General features: G+C 41.0%; 1 long non-coding RNA gene across 1 annotated transcript in view; it reads right to left on the bottom strand.

Annotated features, from left to right (window-relative positions):
* Positions 1 to 19,768, bottom strand: part of LOC123802749 (uncharacterized) — a 476,053-nt gene that overhangs the window by 246,854 nt on the left and 209,431 nt on the right. The window contains exon 4 of the long non-coding RNA XR_006782632.2: positions 3,029 to 3,071. This is a non-coding gene — a long non-coding RNA (uncharacterized LOC123802749). The remainder of the gene's footprint in view (positions 1 to 3,028; positions 3,072 to 19,768) is intronic.

Raw genomic sequence — 19,768 nt, 5'->3', positions numbered from 1 at the left:
GGAATCAGAAACTTGCCGCCATACGGATTCCGCAGCTGCCAGACCAAAATTTTAAAGAAGGCACAAGGAAGAAGGGCAGAGCGGAGAGAGAACTCTTTGTTTTCTATTGAAAATAGGGGGAAAGACAAATAGTGACTGATCTAAATGCAATTATAGTACTTAATGAATGCACCCTAGCCTACAGTGTTTTAAACCATCTCAAATGGCTGGGAAATTAATTCTAGCATGACTTTAGTCAAAGAATATTTGTGATGAATTTGCACTATCTGAATAATTGCAGCTATCAGCTGAAATAACAGCAGGGAGGTGGGTAACTAGGTCAGATATTCCAGGCCTTGTCTCAGCAAGGATGAAATTTGGTTTGAGTCTTGAAATGGGCATTTGGGGAGAAAAATCCAATGCTTCTGATTCTAGCAGTAGAAATGCCTTGGAATTACAGAATATTAGAGCTGACGAAAGATTTCAGAGGCCCAAAGAACCACACCTTCTTGTTGCACAGATGACACAATTAAAACTCAGGGAGTTTAGGTAATTTGTCCCATAACTGCTATTGTGTAGTCACCTTAAAGCCATGCAAGCTGCCATCACATGTTGGGAAAAGAACCTGCTTTTCACGTGCTCAAAGGCTAACTATTAACGACAGATGGGTATTCTAGCAGGAACCCCCTGTCCCACTTAGAGCAAGAGCTCTACTCCTCGGGACTTGGCCAAAGTTGAGCACAGAAAGGAACTGAAGTAATAAAGTTTGTTACTGTTATTAGTCAGCACAACACTACTGAAAAGACAACTGATGACTGGTTAATGCAAATTAGAAATAATGGACAATTATAGTTATTTATATTCTCCTACCTTATCCTCCACTTTGTCTCATTAGCATGAACTAAAAAGTTGCTTTTGATGTGATTTTTTTTTTGGAAGATTTATTGATTTGTTTGAGAGAGAGTGTGCAAGTGAGCGGAGGGGGCAGAGGAAGAGGGAGACAGAATCTCAAGCAGACTCCAGCTGAGCCAGACACAGAGCTCAATCCTGGGACTCTGGGATCATGACCTAAGCTGACATCAAGAGTCGGCTGCTTAACCAACCGAACCACTCAGGATCCCTCAAAATAATTCTTAATTTAATGGCCACACTGCACCATTTTTGTTTAAGTATATCAAGAATTTTCAGCACTCAGCCAGTAGTACAACGTATGTTTTCTTATTACAATTCCACTCATATTTTCTCATTTTAATACTACTTTTCATTTATTGAGCAAGTATTCTGTGCAATGCATTGTGTGAGTAGCTTTTTTTACATTAGTTCCTACTCTTAAAGCTGTCCCAAAAGGAAGGAATTATTCGTCCCATTTTTTCCATGCACGATTTTATTCTCAGAGGGATTAAGCAATGGGGCCAAGATCACAGTATGAAGGCAGAACTACAGATTCGAACACAGAGAGCCCTCTAGCTGCAAAGCCAGATTTCCACCACACAAATACAGCTTCCATACTCCAGGTCGGTACCTCCACAATCGGAGAAAATTAATTATTCACTTCTTCGGAAAAGATTACCCCAAAGCCATCTAACATGTCATCATAATGGAAAGATAATTAAAGATCATGCTACAAATTCCACAAATGCCAATGAATAATTAAGACTTCCAGAGACAGCTAGAAATTGGAAGCTGACCTGTTGTACGGCTTGAAAACAGTGCCAGGTTACCTAGTTGAAAAGAAAAATGGGCAGCTGATGGTCACAGGATGTCTGGAGTCATTTCAAATCAGCCTCACAGAGGAATAAGAAATGAAACCCTCTATGGGGCGCCTGGGTGGCACAGCGGTTAAGCGTCTGCCTTCGGCTCAGGGCGTGATCCTGGCGTTATGGGATCGAGCCCCACATCAGGCTCCTCCGCTATGAGCCTGCTTCTTCCTCTCCCACTCCCCCTGCTTGTGTTCCCTCTCTCACTGGCTGTCTCTATCTCTGTCGAATAAATAAATAAAATCTTTTAAAAAAAAAAAAAAAAAAAAAGAAATGAAACCCTCTGCAAATAGGCAAATATTGATTAAGGATATTCTAGGGCATGACCCAGAACTATGAAATTAACAGAATACAAAGGCAAGAGAAACAATGGCATTTTCCCTCAAACAGTTTTGATCAATGATTTTCAAAAGCGATAGCTAGAGCTATGACGGGGGATTTGAATATCAGCTCAACATGATCTGTCATTTCAAACACCAGACGCTCTCTTTCCTTCATCTTCTGTTCAACCCTGAATTTCCATTCCTAGGATGATTGCACAGTCAGCTTCAAACCTATCCCTTTGGCTCCTGCCTCACTCCTTCACCAGGAAACATACTGGAAAATACTATCTATGATTAACAATATTACCATCAACATGTGCACACCGAGGGATTAATGAATGCACAGACCGTCCTACAGCTATGAAGTCATAAGGCATGATATGAACCACAATGTGTCTGCATTTTATACTTCCCCAAGAGTCTCCCTGGTAAATTACCACAGCCCAAAGCAAATAGCTGTAATTTAGCTCTTTTATACACATCCTTCTACCTGAGTGGGGTTAGGCAGGGAGCTAATCAGGCCAGGGAACATGCCACAGATTGAGGCAAGGGTCGGCAGACTGTGGCCCATGGGCCAAATTCAGCCCACCACTTCTTTTTGTAAATAAAGCTTTACTGGAACACAACCACACCCATGAGTTCACATCTATATAGATGTGGCTGCCTTCATGTTTCAATTAAGTAATTGGGACAGAAACCATATGGCCCACAAAGTGGAAAATATGTACTATTTGGCCTTTTACAGAAAAATAATGTGCCAATTCCTGGTTAGGACATGGAAAGAGAAGCCCTTGGCCCAAACATGCTAAAATCAGGTGTAAATAGTCAATAGAAAATCATAATCCTAAACTCATAAATGCAGGTAAGAAAAACATGAGAGTACGATGTCAGCAAAATGGCAGAATAGGAGTTTTCTGCCACCTTCCCTAGAAGGAACACTGACTCTGACAATCTTTCAGATGAGAGTACCTTTAGAAGTCCGGGAGTCCAGCGGAGAAGTTCCGGCGCACCACTGGAAGAAAAAAAAAGATCCAAGATCAGACAATGAAGAGGGTTAAGAGGGACAGTTTGACTTTACCCACGTCATCCTTTAAGGTGGCATACCTCAGTCCCAAAGGAGCGCTTCTTGGCCTGTGATTTCTCCCAGGGGGGAAAGTGAGAGCATGTGAGAGAGCACCCAGCTTCCTCAGCTGTGCGGGACACTGCCGAAGAGGCCCATCTCGTTCTTGCCCCACCGAGAGTACTGTGATGAGCTGCATGAGTGGGAGGCACGGAGCAGATGACAGAAGAGCAGCCAGGGCTCCTGTGATCACACTATCCCCCTGCCAGGTGAGCAGGGGCTGGGGTTCTCAAGGGGCATAGAAGGGATGCAGAGCCTACTAACCACTTCACAGATGCTATCAGAAAGCCTGCAAATGAGCCAGCTGCTGGGGCACTTCATGAGTCCATCTCCCCAGCTGGCCCATGGGTACCCCTAATGCTCTGTACACCTCACCCACACACCCACATCACAGTAGCTCCCTGTGTGCACCCCTGACAGCGGCCAGAGTTAGACTTTGCAGAAGGCTAATAAGCACACACAGAAAGCTGGCCCAACTCTGTGGCACTGAAAGACAGCACACAAACTTGAGCTTTCAGGACCACCCAGAGAGCTAGAACAGGCTGTAGGCACCCAGCCTGGGTCAAGAGAAGGGTCAAGGAACAGGAAGTGGAGTAGGCATATTCACAGAAAAGGCCTGAGGAAGCCTCAGCATCTCTAGCAGGACTGATAGAAGCTATTTCTCTTCCAAAGCCAGTCAGTAAAGACTGGTGGAGGTGAATCCTTCTTCAAATGTAAAGACAGCTGTGCAACACTTTGGGGAACATGAAAAATCAAGGAAACATGACACCATCAAAGAACACAATAATTTTCTAGTAACGGACCCCCAAAGAAATGGAGGTCTGAGGTTTGCCCAATAAAGAATTCAAAATAGTTGTTTTAGGAAGGTCAGTGAGCTACAAGAAAGCACAGAAAATTCAATGAAATCAGGAAAACAATATACAAACAAAATGAGAAGTTCAACAGAGGGATAGAAATCATAAAAAGAAAATTGGACAGCTACATGCAAAAGAATGAAACTTGACCACTATCTCACACCATACACAAAAATAAACTCCAAATGGATGAAAGACCTCGATGTGAGACAGGAATCCATCAAAATTCTAGAGGAGAACATAGGCAACAACCTCTACGACATCGGCCAAAGCAACCTTTTTCATGATACATCCCCAAAGGCAAGAGAAACAAAAGATAAAATGAATTTATGGGACTTCATCAAGATTAAAAGTTTCTGCACAGCCAAGGAAACAGTCAGAAAAACTAAGAGGCAGCCCACGGAATGGGAGAAGATATTTGCAAATGACACTACAGATAAAGTACTGGTATCCAAGATCTACAAAGAACTTCTCAAACTCAATACACGAGAAACAAATAAACAAATCAAAAAATGGGCAGAAGATATGAACAGACACTTTTCCAATGAAGACATACAAATGGCTAACAGACACATGAAAAAATGTTCAAAATCATTAGCCATCAAGGAAATTCAAATCAAAACCACACTGAGATACCACCTTACGCCAGTTAGAATGGCAAAAATAGACAAGGCAAGAAACAACAATTGTTGGAGAGGATGTGGAGAAAGGGGATCCCTCCTACATTGTTGGTGGGAATGCAAGTTGGTACAGCCACTCTGGAAAACAGTGTGGAGGTCCCTTAAAAAGTTAAAAATTGAGCTACCCTATGATCCAGCCATTGCACTACTGGGTGTTTACCCCAAAGATACAGACGTAGTGAAGAGAAGTGCCATATGCATCCCAATGTTCATAGCAGCAATGTCCACAATAGCTAAATCGTGGAAGGAGCCGAGATGCCCTGCAACAGATGACTGGATTAAGAAGTTGTGGTCCATATATACAATGGAATATTACTCAGCAATCAGAAAGAACGAGTTCTCAACATTTGCTACAACATGGACGGCACTGGAAGAGATAATGCTAAGTGAAATAAGTCAAGCAGAGAAAGACAACTATCATATGATTTCTCTCATCTATGGAACATAAGAGCTAGAATGATCAGTAGGGGAAGAAAGGGATAAAGAAAGGGGGGGTAATCAGAAGGGGGAATGAAACATGAGAGACTATGGACTATGAGAAACAAACTGAGGGCTACAGAGGGGAGGGGGGTGGGGGAATGGGATAGGCCGGTGATGGGTAGTAAGGAGGGCACATACTGCATGGTGCACTGGGTGTTATACACAACTAATGAATCATCGAGCCTTACATCAAAAACCGGGGATGTACTGTATGGTGACTAACATAATATAATAAAAAATCATAAAAAAAAAAAGAAATCATAAAAAGAAACAAAGAGAAATCCTGCAGCTGAAGAATACGATGAATGAGAGGAGAAATGCCACAGAGAGGTATTTCATGGGAAGGCATTTAAACATCAAGATGGACAGCCTGTGTTTTGAAGGCACTGCCTTTGAAGGCAAAGTAGTTTACACATCCACTAATTGGGCTTCCACAGACATAGCTACTCTCTGGAAACAGAGACCATATGATGTGAAACAGAACAATGAGAAGTGAAACGCCACCTGAGTTCTCGAATAATGCCTCTGTTGCCCTTGTTCTTTCATGCGCAAAGTGAAAACATTTGTATTCACATTCAACTTATATGCATGTATTTGTGATATACGTGTGTGTATGTGTGTATTTGTATCCATATGTTGATATTTAGGTGTTTAAACTAATATTGTACATATATATACAATCTAATAAAGATGACATTCACTCAAGTATGAATGATTTTAGCTTATTTGTAAAGGATATGGTTTAACTATGTAATTCCTAAATACATGTTGATTCATTTGATGACAAGCACATTGGACAAATAACTGTGTGCCAGGCATGATTATACGGTCGATAAATGCATTGGTGGGGGAAAAAACAGACAAAAAGCACATGCTCTTTCTTCTTTTTTTTTTTTGCTAGTTTACATTCTAGTGTTGGGGGAGAAACTGACCATAAACAAAATAATATTTTCTACTGCTGTGTAACAAATTACATAACTTTTAGTGACTTAAAACAACATACACTTATAATGTCCATTTCCGTGGTCAGGAGTCTGAGCATGGCTTAACTACATCCTCTGATTCAGAGCATCTCAAGGGCTGTGATGTCATCTGATGGCTTGATTGGGAAGAACCTGCACAAGGTTGTGGGTAGAATCCGTTCCCTTAGGGCTGTGGATCTGGACCTCAGTACCTGGCTGCTGTTCATGCAAGGCCATCTGAGTCCCTCGTCACACAGGCCTCTCCACCATGGCAGCTTTCTCTAAGCAAGCAAGGGAGGGCCTTCTAACAAGACAGAGTCCAAGTCTTTTGTAACCCAACCAGAGACATGACATGCCATCACCTTTGCTGTATTCTAATTTTTGGGGACGTAACCATCACAACCCACACTCAAAAGGTCAGGATGACACAAGGCTATGACTACCAGGAGACGGGGATCATCAGGAGCCATAATTAAAGTCTGCCTACTACACGGGGCCAGAACATGGAGAACGTGGTGGGCCACTAGAAGGAATCTAGATTTTACTAGGATGTAGAAATCAATGTTACAGTAATTTATGAGATGCAGCTCAGGATCTACTGAGGTGTGATGTCTACTGACAGTGTTTACTTTGCAGCCACCCACACATCATCCCCCGGGAGACCCCTCAAGCTCCTTATCTCATGGAAGTTGATTTTTCAGCTTCCTGTGCTGCTCCCACAGCCATTGTGACTTGCCCTGATGCTACAGGCTTGCTCCCAGTCACTCATAATCTCTCCCTGCATCACCCCTTTATATAAATTTCCTCCCGTTTTTCTCTCCACCTATATCTCTTTCCTGCTGAGAGTCAGCTCTTCCATTAATCATAGTCTTCTCTTCCTCTTTTGGCCAACAGTATCACTACCAGACTATTGACACCATTAAATTATTTACTATCTTGGTAAGTGAGCCTTTTCATCCAATTCAGAAAAGGGAGATGGAATTACAACAGGTAAATTAAATTGCAAGGTTATTCTTTGACATTTGATGCATGTGCTAAAGGTTGCAGAAGCAGAAAGTCAGTGACCATGACTCCTGTTTTGCCTGTGTGGAACACGTGGCCAAACTGCTGTTTGCTAATGGGCCCTTCCAGTTCCTGACAGAGCCCATACACTATCTTGCCACCTTGCTTCTCTTTTCCCATCCCTTTTATACATATGTTCATGATCTCCTCAGAAAGCTGGATCCGTCAGGCGAACACTCACAACCAGTTTTCTCCATGAATCTATAGTTTTCCTATCCAAGCTCTCTTTCAAATGCCCTCCCAGCAATCTCTTGCCCCTCACGTTCATTTCTGCACAACTTCTTCTTTGCTGGCATATGAATAAACTAATAATTGGAAACTTTGAGAAGAATCCTCCATTTCTGTACATAGACTATATAACAGTGATCAAGGACAACATCATAACGATACAAATAAAAAAGTACGGCTAGGTTGTAAAGGAACACCTTCAAATATTTAAACAGATAAGAGGTGAGATCTTAGTTTCCTAAAGTACTTTCAAGCCATGTGACCACATTGGCCTTAAGGCCACATTTTTTGAGGGAGGAAAAAAAATCATTATGATCTTCTTTCCTTAATAGGAATTTTGTTGATGTTTTTCAGGGAAATATGTTCTCGGAAATGGCTAAAAACACCTTTCCAAGATTTATTTCTCTCCTCATGATCAAAGAAGTGTAGCAATGCCTATATTTGCCAGAAACAGTACAATATTTTCCCTCAGGTTTTGAAACTCCTTGAAAACCTCTGTAACCTGCTGCTTTGTTTTTATAGTAATCAAAGCTAAACTGGGGTTTAGAGAAAAACGAAGCATGTAACACAACTGAAGAAATTCCATCTCAATGCTGCACACATTTTCCAAATATTCAACTTTTTCCCCCTAGTATAAACATAGCCTTTATCACGAAATTGAACAGTTTTCTAAATTTGTCTCTTAGGAGCAAGCCTACTCTGCACATCATGGAACATTTTATCCTCCCAAGATAGACTAAAAGCTCTAAATTACTCATTACACGGCTTAACAAAAGAAGCTCATCGTTAGTTAATTGGAGATAACATGGCCTTGTTCCCTGATGCAGATGTACTAAAAATTGCTGGTTATTTCTGTAGTTAATTTCTTCTGGAAAAAGTTCTCAGTCATAAAATTTATCTTCTCATGATAAAGAAATGAGATAGCATGAAATAAATATTCGATTTGGAGCTAAGAGGATGTAGAATACTAACGAGGAGAGAACTAAATTTCTGAAACACTTGCAAAATGTCAACTGTCCCAAATGATATGCAACCCAGTCCCCTCAAAGAAAACCATTTCAGTTAGTTGGACTTCACAGAGCCTTGCTAGGGTGAGGCAGTGCTTTGGGTGCCAAAGGTAAGGGGGGAGCCTGAGGCAAGTGCCTTGCTTGCTTCGCCCTAGTCTGGGCCCCAGTTACACAAAGGAGCTATCTCCCTGAAATGGCCTCTTATTTAATTTTGAATGAGTCATATAACTGCTCACTTGTTTTTGGATTTCTTTCCTGTAATCCTATTTATTTTGGCTCCCTGGGTCTTTCATTCAATCCATTACAAGTTAAAACACAGATAGTGGGTTCCTACAAATAATGGATTACCAAAGGGGCATCTTGAGGAAATAAAGACCACTAAGATGTGGGCACAGCTGTAAAGGGCTTGTAATCCAATACAGAAGACGTGTGTTTCTGCTTTCTACAAAAATCCTTGCTTAGACCCTCCACTGCCCTTTAAACTGGGATTCTAATTCCTCATGCCCTACATTGCCAAGTGTCACCCCATCACCCACTATTCACTTTCTGGTTCATGACAAGCACTCTTCTTCGCATGCAACTAGAATGAAAGCCCTGATGAGCTGTCTGAGGCCTTCCAATTCATTGCAAACCCAAGACTTTAAGCATCATTGAATGTCACTGACCTGAGGCTTTTTCTATTGTTGAACATCCTTTCCTTCTTGAGCATTTCTCCTTACTGTCACTGTGGCTGGGCTTCAATATGTCTGATCCCTGCTCCATCTACTTCAATAGCATCCCCTTCTTTTTGTTCCAGTACCATCTTCTTCCTAAATGTTGGTATCGTTTATGATCAGAACTCTCTTTTCTTGCTACTGTACATAATTTCCCTGGTCAATCCCAGCCACTTGCAAAAGTTTACTTCCTATGCATGCACATTTGACTTCAAAATCTGCATCTAGGCCAAGCCCTTTTCACTGGAAACCATGTCTTTTTGTCTTGTTAGGCACATGTGTTAAATAACAACTAAGTTCCTAGGCATTATAAATGCACAGATAAAGCAGATAGCCTCTAACCTCAGACTGCAACCTAGTGGAGGATACAGATCATTCCAGAAAAGGTTATAACACAATATGTGTTATAATTAAACATGTATCTGGTGCTCTAGGGCATTGCTGCTCAAACTTCAATGTGCAACTGAAACACCTGGGCATCCTGTTCAAATGAAGATTTGATTCAGAAGGTCTGCATTGGGGCTGAAAATTCTGCATTTCTGTGAACCTCCCAGGTGATGCTGCTGCCGGCATTCCATGGAGCACACTCTGAGTAGTAAAGTTTGGGGAGATTTATCTGACCCTAACTCTGTCTGTGAAGTCGAGGCAATGATGACTGACCTAAGTCTTGAGGACAGCCTGAATTTGACAGGGGAGTAAATGGGAACAGATCATCTGGGAAAAGGGAAAAGCATGGTAAAAAGGGCAGGCATGTGTCAGCATGGAGGTGTGGGACACCTGTGCCTACAGCCCATGGCAGCAGCGGTGGGAGAGTCCAGTGGGTGGAATGGGGCGTGGGGGAGGAGGACCTAGATACTTAGAAACCACATGATGAGGGACCTATAGCATGTCTTAGAGCAGAGACACGCAGAATAAGACAGAGACAGCGGAAGCACTATAAATCAACAAACACGAGGTTCGGTCTATGCTGAGTGCTTGTCTCCAGTGTCTGGGCCTCTCCCAACAGAGAGCAGCTGGCTATGCCTGTTTCCCCCTCGGATGCCCCTCTGGGCATGGCTGCTGTGCCTGGCGTTCCCATCTGTTGCTGGAGGAAACCATTTTCTTAAACCTCCGACTTGCTCAAGACAATTCCTTCAGTGATTAAAAATTGTTTTCATACTTTCCCACATAGTGGGGATTGAAAACAAACCACCAAAACATCATACAAATTCACACACAAAAAGTAACCTCTGCTAATGAATGAATGAATGGTGTAGGACGGTATTTCGGGTGAGAACTCAGTAGAGAAGAATCAGTACTATTTATAGCAGTGCTCTCCAAAAGAAATACAATGTGAGCAACACATGTGATTTTAAATTTCCTAGTAACTACATTTCAAAGAGAAACAAGTTTGGGGTGCCTGGGTAGCAGAGTCAGTTAAGTGTCCGACTCTTGGTCTTGGCTCAGGTCATGATCTCAGGGTTGTGAGATCAAGCCTGGCTTCCAGCTCTGCACTCAGTGCAGAGTCTGCTTGAGATTCTCTCTTCCTCTCCCTCTGCCCTTCCCCACTGTGTGTGTGCATACACACCCACACTCACGCTCTCTCTCTCTCAAATAAATAAATCTTAAAAAAAGAAACAAGTTAAACTAATCTTATTATACTTTATTTAACCCAATATATCCAAAATATTATCAATTCAACATGTAATTAATATAAAAAACTACTGATGAGATATTTTACATTTCCTTTGTAGTAGGTCTTTGAAATCTATGTATGGATTTTACACTTATGTCACAGCTCAATTCAGACTCACTCTTTTTCTTTCTTTTTTTTTTTTTTTAAGATTTTATTTATTTATTTGAGAGGGAGAGAGAGTGAGCAAGAGTGTAAGAGCACGGGGAGGAAAAAGCAGACTCCCTGCTGAGCAGGGAGCCCAACCCAGGACTCAATCCCAGGATGCTGGGATCATGGCCTGAGCCGAAGGCAGACGCTTAACTGACTGAGCCACCCAGCTGCCCCCAGACTCACTCTTTCTCAAGTGCCCAGTAGCCCCATGTACCTGCTAGCTACCAAACTGGACAGCACAATTTTCAAAAAGTATGCAGTTAACTCCTTAATCTATACCTATTCCTAACTCACTGTGAGCTTAGTCAGGTCACTTCCCCTTCCTGTACTCACATGTCTCATCTGAAACTGAAAACGGTGGATTATCAGTGTCCCCACATGATAATGCAGATTCTGAAGACATCCTGTTGTAGCCAAAGGGAAGAGCAGTGTGTGTGTGTGTGTGTGTGTGTGTGTGTGTGTGTGTGTGAACAAACACTGAAGTTACTGTAGCTATCACCCTGGAAATCCCAATCTTAAAGTAGGTTCCTACCCTCTGAAAGGATAAGAAACATGACACTGAGACTGCTAAGGTCACTCAAACTCTTGACACTTTCCAGCCATTTGTAGGCTTTGGGGGGTTGTTTCTTTGGTTTGGGGGCATAAGGGAAGTATTTTGGGGGGGATAGGGGTTTTTGAAGATTCTACAAATAGAAGCAGAAATCAAGTAGTAACTTGTGCATTATTCTCTTGATTAGAACAGGCATGTTTACTGCACTCGGACAGCAGAGAAACGAGTCTATAGCCCAATACCTGCCTCTGCACTATCGCAAGATAAGTGAGCAACAATCTTGTCTTGACGCACAGAGGAAGACATGTGATGACACAATGAAAACTGCTTTCAACCAAGGTCAGTGCCACCACGTTAGAGAATGATGGGAAAGACTCCACGTTCTTCTTTTTCAAAAGGTGAGTAAAATACACTGATACTCAGCTTCTTTAAGAAACTCTGTTTTGTCTGTCTTATTTGTTTTTAAATGTTCCATTTTAAGGGTGTCTTGTAAATTCCAAACACATCAAGGAGCACATTGGAGGCAAGGGTTCCATATTATTCGGTTGTGTAAGCCCTGTGTGTAGCACAGTACCTTGCACTCGGTGTATGCTTATCCAGTGCATGAGGCAGCATTTCAGTCCTCACCAGGGGTTCTCCAATAGATTGCCTACGTGTGGCAAAGAATAATACTGAAACAGGACTCCAGGGGCTGTGCACAGCACTCCCTAGAAGAGAGGTTGTGCATTTGAGGTTTTGTCTGCTATTAACAGGGAAGGATGAAGAGCTGGAAGGGAGAAGGCAGCCAGACAAAGCTCCAGACAAGGCTCATAGAAGCTCCTGCCACCTCCCACCACCTGGAAGGCAATGAGATGAAAGATAGCTCTTCATCTCTCCCCTCAAGCCCCAGGCCAATCACTGTAACACTTTTTCTTTACCTTAAAGAATGTCTTTCTGGTCAATGTACTTTAAAATCTTTTCATACATATATACACATATAAGTTTACATAATGCCCAAATGTGATTATTTCATGTATACTAATTCATTGTCTTAGTAGTAGTTCTTGTGTACATCTGCAGTTTTACGTGTCTTCTTCTATCCTCCACCCCCACCATTCCTCCCTACTACCCACGGTGCTGCCACAGCCCTCCCTGGTAACCCAGGTGAAGAATCTAGAATATATCTTTCCATATTTTTCTTCATAGTTAATCACACACACACACACAGAATTCTGTCATTGCTTTATAAAAATGGGAAATTACATCCCTTTCTGCTTCTTGCTTTTCTCTCTTAACAATAATACACTGTAGAAATTCCCATACACCAACTAATACATTCCAATTCACTCTTCCAAATGGCTGCATGATGTCTATATGTCATATATGATCCAATATATTCTAATTTACTCAATGACTCCTCCACTGAAGGGCAGTTACTTTGTTTCCAGTTTCTTGTCAGCTTGAACACTGCTCAGTACCTACCCTGGAGCATTGGTCTTTACCTACTGAGCTGCATTTCTACAGGATGGAGCTCCAAGATGGGACGGCTGGGTCAAAGAGTATATATGTTTAACATTCTGATAGTTGTAGACATTAATATACAAAAGGCCTATAAACACTCATATTATCACCAATAATATATGAAAGTACCCATTTTTCTACATCTCCTGGCAATATGTGGTATTGTTTCATATTATTTTTAATTTCTGCGCCTGAAGTAAGTATCAGGTGAGCAATATGTACCCATAGGTCTCACTCTTTTTGGGGAAACCAGAAAGTCCTGCTATGACTGAGTGCAGTGGGAAGGATGCTAGTTTTGGATTCATACACAAATACACAAATACACATACACATATATACACATTTTAATATCAAAGGCTGACAAAACAATGTGACCTTATCAGGCCAAAATCACAGTGAAGCTGAGAATTAAGAAGGGATAGCAGAACACTAATGTCATTTTTCCCTGAGGGCATGCCAGGTCAACCTGGCAATTTAAGTTTTAGATTTTATTCCTATGATGTGCAAGAGGTAGAAGAAAAAACAAAACAGGGCTCATTAAGGGTGGGAATCTAATAAAGGACCCTTCTACTTCAAATTTGGGATCTCCAAAGTGCTACACCTTCCATGCAAATTTGAGGCAAAATAGACTCATACCAAATCTGAACCATAAAAGGAACACAAAGACATTTTCCTATATCCCAAAACAAGCAGCAAAGAAAAAAATGAAAACTTGTTATTAAAAACTGCCATCCACATGGATTTGCAACCCCAATCCGTATCACCTCAGAAGTCCAAACTAATGTTAAGCTATCAATTTAGCTCAAAACAGAACCTCTAAAACTACTTGTGGTGAAGAGCTGGGCTGTTTGCTTCATTTCCAATCCATGAACTTTCATACTTTTATAAAACACAATAAAAATGAATTATAGAAAAGTGATATGGAAATAAAAAGACAAGCACAGCATACTGATGCTGTCGCAATGTCAAGTGACTATGAAAATTTCCAATGTCACTCTCCATTTCCATACTTACCGCACAAAAGGTTGCAAGCATTTTGGGCAGCAACACCTGGTCCCAAGTACTGGGTGGAACACGTGCAGTTCCTCTCTGTGAACATACCTCCCTCTGAAGCCTTAGGGAATTTCCAAAATAATTTCCAAGGAGAAAGAATATTTCACAAGCAGAAGAAAATCAGCAAACATACAAGGAAACTAGATACTATGAGGCAAAATTAAAGAGAAAAATCAGATTCGCAAAAGCTTCAGCTATTGAAATGATGAGACACTGAATCTGAAGCAACTTGATTATATTTAAAGGAATAAAATATAACATACTACTATAAACAGTGACCCAGTAGGCTTAAAAAGAACAAAACAGAAATGGAAAATAAAATAACAGAAAGTAAAGATTCAATAAATGGGTTTAACAGCAGAGTGAAACATGGTTGGAGAAATGACTGGGTAACAGAAAGTTGGGGCAAATATTATCCAGAATGCAGCACAGCAAAACAAACCAATGTAGAAGATGAAAGAGAAGTTGAGAAACGTAAAGACTGGATAAGATATAAAATATTTTCTCGGAATCCCAGAAGGAAAGAAAGAGAATAGGGCAGAGAAAATATTATGAAAAGAAGATTTTTTTCCCCAGAATGGGTAAAAGACATCAATCTATAAATTCAAGAGTCCCAGGAATCCGAAGGAAATTTCATAAATAAAAATGCACACCTAGATAATTCAAAGTTTGAGAACACCAAAGAAAACCTTAAAAAGAGAGGAGAAAACCCAGATTGCCCTCCAAGGACTGACAGGCTGACAGCTGATTTTCAACAACAAAAACAGAAGCCAGGTAAAAGGAGGTGAACACTGCTGTCGGCCATATGAACAGGCGTGGAAGCAGACCTTCCTCCAGTGGAGCCAGAAGACTGCACTCCAACACCATGACTGCAGCCTATGAGACACTCAGCCAGAGGACCCAGCTAACATGCACCCAGATTCCTAGCCCAGGGAAATGGTGAGATAGTGTATAATAACTGATAATAATGAGATTACATGTAATAATAAATATTCCTTGTTTTTGAACTGCTGAGTTTGGGGCTAATTTGTTATGCAGCAACAGACAATGAATACAGTTAACCTTCATCTGTTCCACCTGCCATTAAGTAGAGCCAGCAATTTAAAAATAAAGATACAACACAGACTGGGGGAGGGGGAGAGCATGGAAAACCCACAATCTAGCCAACTCTCAGCGGGGAAGAGAATCTGCCATGGTGTACTAGTTTTCTAGGGCTGCCATAACCAAGTACCATAGACTGGAAGCATAAATAGCAGAAATTTATGGTCGCAGTTCTGGAGACCTAGGGTTGGTTCCTTCTGAAGGATGTGAGGGAAGGCTCTGTTCTAGGCTACTCTCTTTGGCTTGTAGATGCCTGTCTTCTATGTCTCCTCACTCCACCTTCCCTCTATGTGCACAAATTTCTCCTTTTTATAAGGACACCAGTCATACTGAATTAGGGCCCAGTGAGTGACCTCTTGAGTTGATTACCTCTGTAAAGACCCAATCTCCAGAAAAGGTTACATTCTGAGAGACGTGAGGGTTAGGACTTCAATAGATTAATTTGGGGGGTGGGGGACCCAGTTAAACCAATAACACATAGTGAAGAGTATTTAGATATGTACTATTATTCCGTCATACACTCAATGTTTGAAATCACGAGTTCATTCTAGCTCCAAATAATTCCCGCATACTGTTTTACTTGGTTCGAAGTGAGGCTGTAACTATAACATTCATTTGTCTTGCCTGTCATGCACGCGACTGTGAGGTCTGATATGGTCTGGAGGGGTTCTTTATTACAGTTTTGCTCTTTTGTTATCAGTTTTAAGAACACATAATGAAAACCAAAATGCTGCAAATACGTCAACTTGGCATTAGATACAGCTGGTTTAATGTGGCACTTTGCTAAATTCAATCACAGCATTGTTTATGGATGAACTTTTTCATTCATCCTCATAAATCACATCTAAGCTAATTAAAATCCCAAATGGAAGTGGTATCTCAGCTGTCCCACAGCCGACTTCTCCACTGACTCTACCCATAATGAAATATGAAGATAATAAAAGTATTCTAGGGGTCACAGTCTAGGATGCACTTCCAAAACTCATAAACAATCCTCACTTGCATGCCCCCTGAAGCTGAGACAGTGGTAGAAATGAACCAGATAAAACCAGGGGCTGTGTAAGATGTCCTGAGTGCAGCCCGCATGGTGAATTGAGACTTTAGCTTCTTGGGTACAGGGGAATCACTAATGGCAGAAATGCAGAAGTCAAGCTCATGTTCCAGAAACAGCTCCATTTCTTTATACATGGGAATTAGAATTGCTCTAACACTGTTCAGGTGTCTGTATATTTGCCTCAAATACAGCCCTGATTTCCCTTACTAAGAACAAAGTCCTTTAGTCCAAAGAGTTTGGGACAAGGCGGCCCTGGAGGACATCTGGTATATCAGGCACAAGCTGTGCAAAATTGTGGATGTCTTTGCTGCTGAAGGCAAGGATTATAGGAAGGCTGTCCAATTTCTACTGGACTGGACTTTCTGGAATGAAACACAACAATGCAATTATCACAGCAGAAAACTACATGGAAAAGATGAGAAAAAAGAGATGGAAACCAATTTGTGAAACAGCATAGCACACTAAGTTCATTGAACAATAATAAATATTGCGACATTGTCTGAAGGCTTTTAAAGCTCAATATTGGGGGAGAAAGAAAACAATAAAAGAAGAATAGCATTATTTCAGGCAAGGCAACATACTGAAGCAATGAATGTTCAAAGCAGGATACATGTCACAATAATGAAAGCTATATTTAAATCAAAGGTTCTTAGCTAATGCCTGCCAAACCCCAGCGGATGGCCAGTAAAAGAAACTACGAGGGAAAGAGTCCAGAAACAAAGACAAGGGGTGCCATAGCTGGCAAAGAACATTGCTCCTCAAAGGAATTGCCTGAGGTTTTCTGTTCAACTGTGGGCTATGCTCTCTTGGTTCTCATTTGAAGGCACAGAGCCATTCAAAGAGAGCTGGTTTTACAAAACATGCAGGATGGGCTCCTAAAGAAGAAATTACCAGCATGCTTGCAAACTCTGCTCCACCACAGGAAATGTTTAGATTCACCAGGGAATAAAGAGAAGAAAAGAAAAGGGCAGGGCAGGGCAGGGCAGAGAAGGGAAGGGAAAAAGGAAAGAAAAAGGAAAGGAAAAGAACAAACGAGCAAACAGGTGTCTTTCCTACAGTTATTGACAACACTCAAAATGGAAGCAAGTCAATGAGAAAAACACACCCAGCTAAACTTTTCTAAGCAAGATGGACATAGTTATAAAAGAAGTGTTTGAAAATAATATTACTCCAAAAAAATTTGTGCTTAAAGCTTATTTGTATCATTGCCCACAAATCTCAAAAGTCCTTCCCTCAGTAGGGATAGATCAGCTTATTTAAATATTCACACATGACTGAAATATAAACAAGAGAAACTTAACTGAAATTAACTTAAATAACTTACATATTTAGCAGATGATAACTATACATATGTTAAATACATATAACTTACACTGGGAAGCAGTGGTTATTAAACTTTAGTGTGATCCTACTGCACGTGAAAGGAATAATAAATGGACATAACTGTCTGGAATAGGCATGTTGGTAGACTTTCCAAGCCTTCTGTGTGGACAGCCAAGCCAGCCTCTCACCATGGCATCCACTGAACAAATATTTATGGAAAGCCAGCTTTATGCCAAGCTATGTCCAAACCACTCGGGCCACTGTGGGAGATGAAATAGTCAAAATTCTCTGCCCTCCTGGCATCTACATTCTATCAGAGGAAGATAGATAATATAGAAAATAAAAAATGGATCGTATTTTACTGTTGGTATATTAGTGTCCTATGGCTGCTGTAACAAATTACAACATATAGTGACTTAAAACAACACAAACGTATTACTGTCTACTTCTAGAAGTAAAAAATCTGAAATCCTTCCTTGGAGTTGCATACATAAAGTCTAACGGGATACTTAGCAATTCAGTGGAAGTAATAAACTGAATTGAATCTGTAACTTCTGCAGATATCCATTGTCTCCAGAGCTGTGTTCTTTGATCCACCAGCTCTAAAGATCTTAATTCTTTGAAATCATGTGGCACCATAATCTGACTTGAGTTTCTCTAGAAATTGCTGGTATTTGTGATTGCATTTTTGTGTTTCTTTGTTGCCTTGACTAGAATTATGAGACTTCCTTAAGCTCTGTAATGGTAATGAAAAATATCAGCCATATCTAGTGTTGGAAAGAGATCTTAATACCCTTCGGTGTAGTGGTCAAACCATGATGTTGCAAAGCCACTCCCTTCCATGTCAATACGTTTCTCCTTCAGTGAGCAGTTCATAAGCTCATTCAAGGGCAGACTTTTCATTTGCTAGTGATGATATCAAGGTTATTTTTTTTTGAAATCTGTAGCCTGCTGAGGTACAAGGACATATCATGTTCAGGACCAGCTGGACAGAATCCACAGGTATCTTGCAAACGCACGTGAACCAATCTAAACTCCATTAACAGAACATTCTTTAAAGGCTGCTAGTGGCTGTCCCAAGTCCGTGTACCTGCTTCCTTGAATGAAAGAGTTAGATGGGGGCTACCCAACGCAGACATTTGCCTGTAAGAAAATGCGGAGCAATTCCTTTAACTCAGAGTTTTACAAAAATACGAAAATAATTAGTTGAGACTATCTAACTCAAAATACAACAGGCAAAATATAATTTCCTAGAGGGTACCCTTGAATATTATGGACAACTAAACATGACAGGTAATACAATTGTGTTATTAGTTTCCAATGCTGCTTCCTAAGAAACTGATTAACAGAGCAAATAAAAATTCACCTTGGAATGCCAGAGAGAAAAATTTCTCTATGAAGTACTCACTTTCCTTCCACCGTCCAAGTTTCCAAGTTCTGCCAATTTACTTCTTCACATACCCCACTGTTCTGATCCCATGATACTCTGCCCTAAATACTATTTTCTTTGATGAAAGTCCTTACTTTCTGCAGGAACTTGGGTTAATGCTTATGTACTTTTTCCAGGCTCTGAGCACTCTGCCCTGTGTCCGAGCGCAATGTACAGTATCACAAAAATACAATAAGTTTTCTGGCTCTTTTGCCTGGAGAGGTCCTTGCTCATAAGGAGCTGAAAATGGATACTTCCTTGCAGACACAAAGCCTCAACAGGCATAATATGGAAGCTATGCCATGTCCTGGGTGCCATTAAATAATCCCATCACTATAACAGCTCATCTTCACTTTCAGTTGGTAATAGTGGGCTCTCAACTTAGGGGAGGAGAAAGGGTTACTAAACTGAAGTATACCTCTGGTAACAGGGATGAGGGTTTAGTGGAATCAGAGATGTAGCCTTGGGTCTTAAGGAGGTGACAAGCTAGAACTAAAATCTAATAGAGCTGTCTGTCCACTAAAGATTGACTAGAAAAACTTCCTATTATAGAGAAATGTGCAATTTTCCTGGAACTCTGAGCTGGGGAAAATTACTCCTACAAGATATCACAGTCGAAATGTGGATGACCTGCATAGTGTAGGAATCCAAGAACAAGAAACCTCATCAGTCATAGCCTAAACAAATGCAAAATCATTCTATACAACTCACCCGGAACCTGACATGGAACACCAAGGGGAAAGACTACACCTGCTGCAGATGAGCTCG

The sequence above is a fragment of the Ursus americanus genome, chromosome X (assembly GCF_024610735.1).
Source record: "Ursus americanus isolate L20-20 chromosome X, mUrsAme1.1.p, whole genome shotgun sequence".
NCBI lineage: Eukaryota > Metazoa > Chordata > Mammalia > Carnivora > Ursidae > Ursus > Ursus americanus.
The sequence above is the reverse complement of the archived record's forward strand: the minus strand, read 5'-3'. Positions and strand labels throughout refer to the sequence as shown.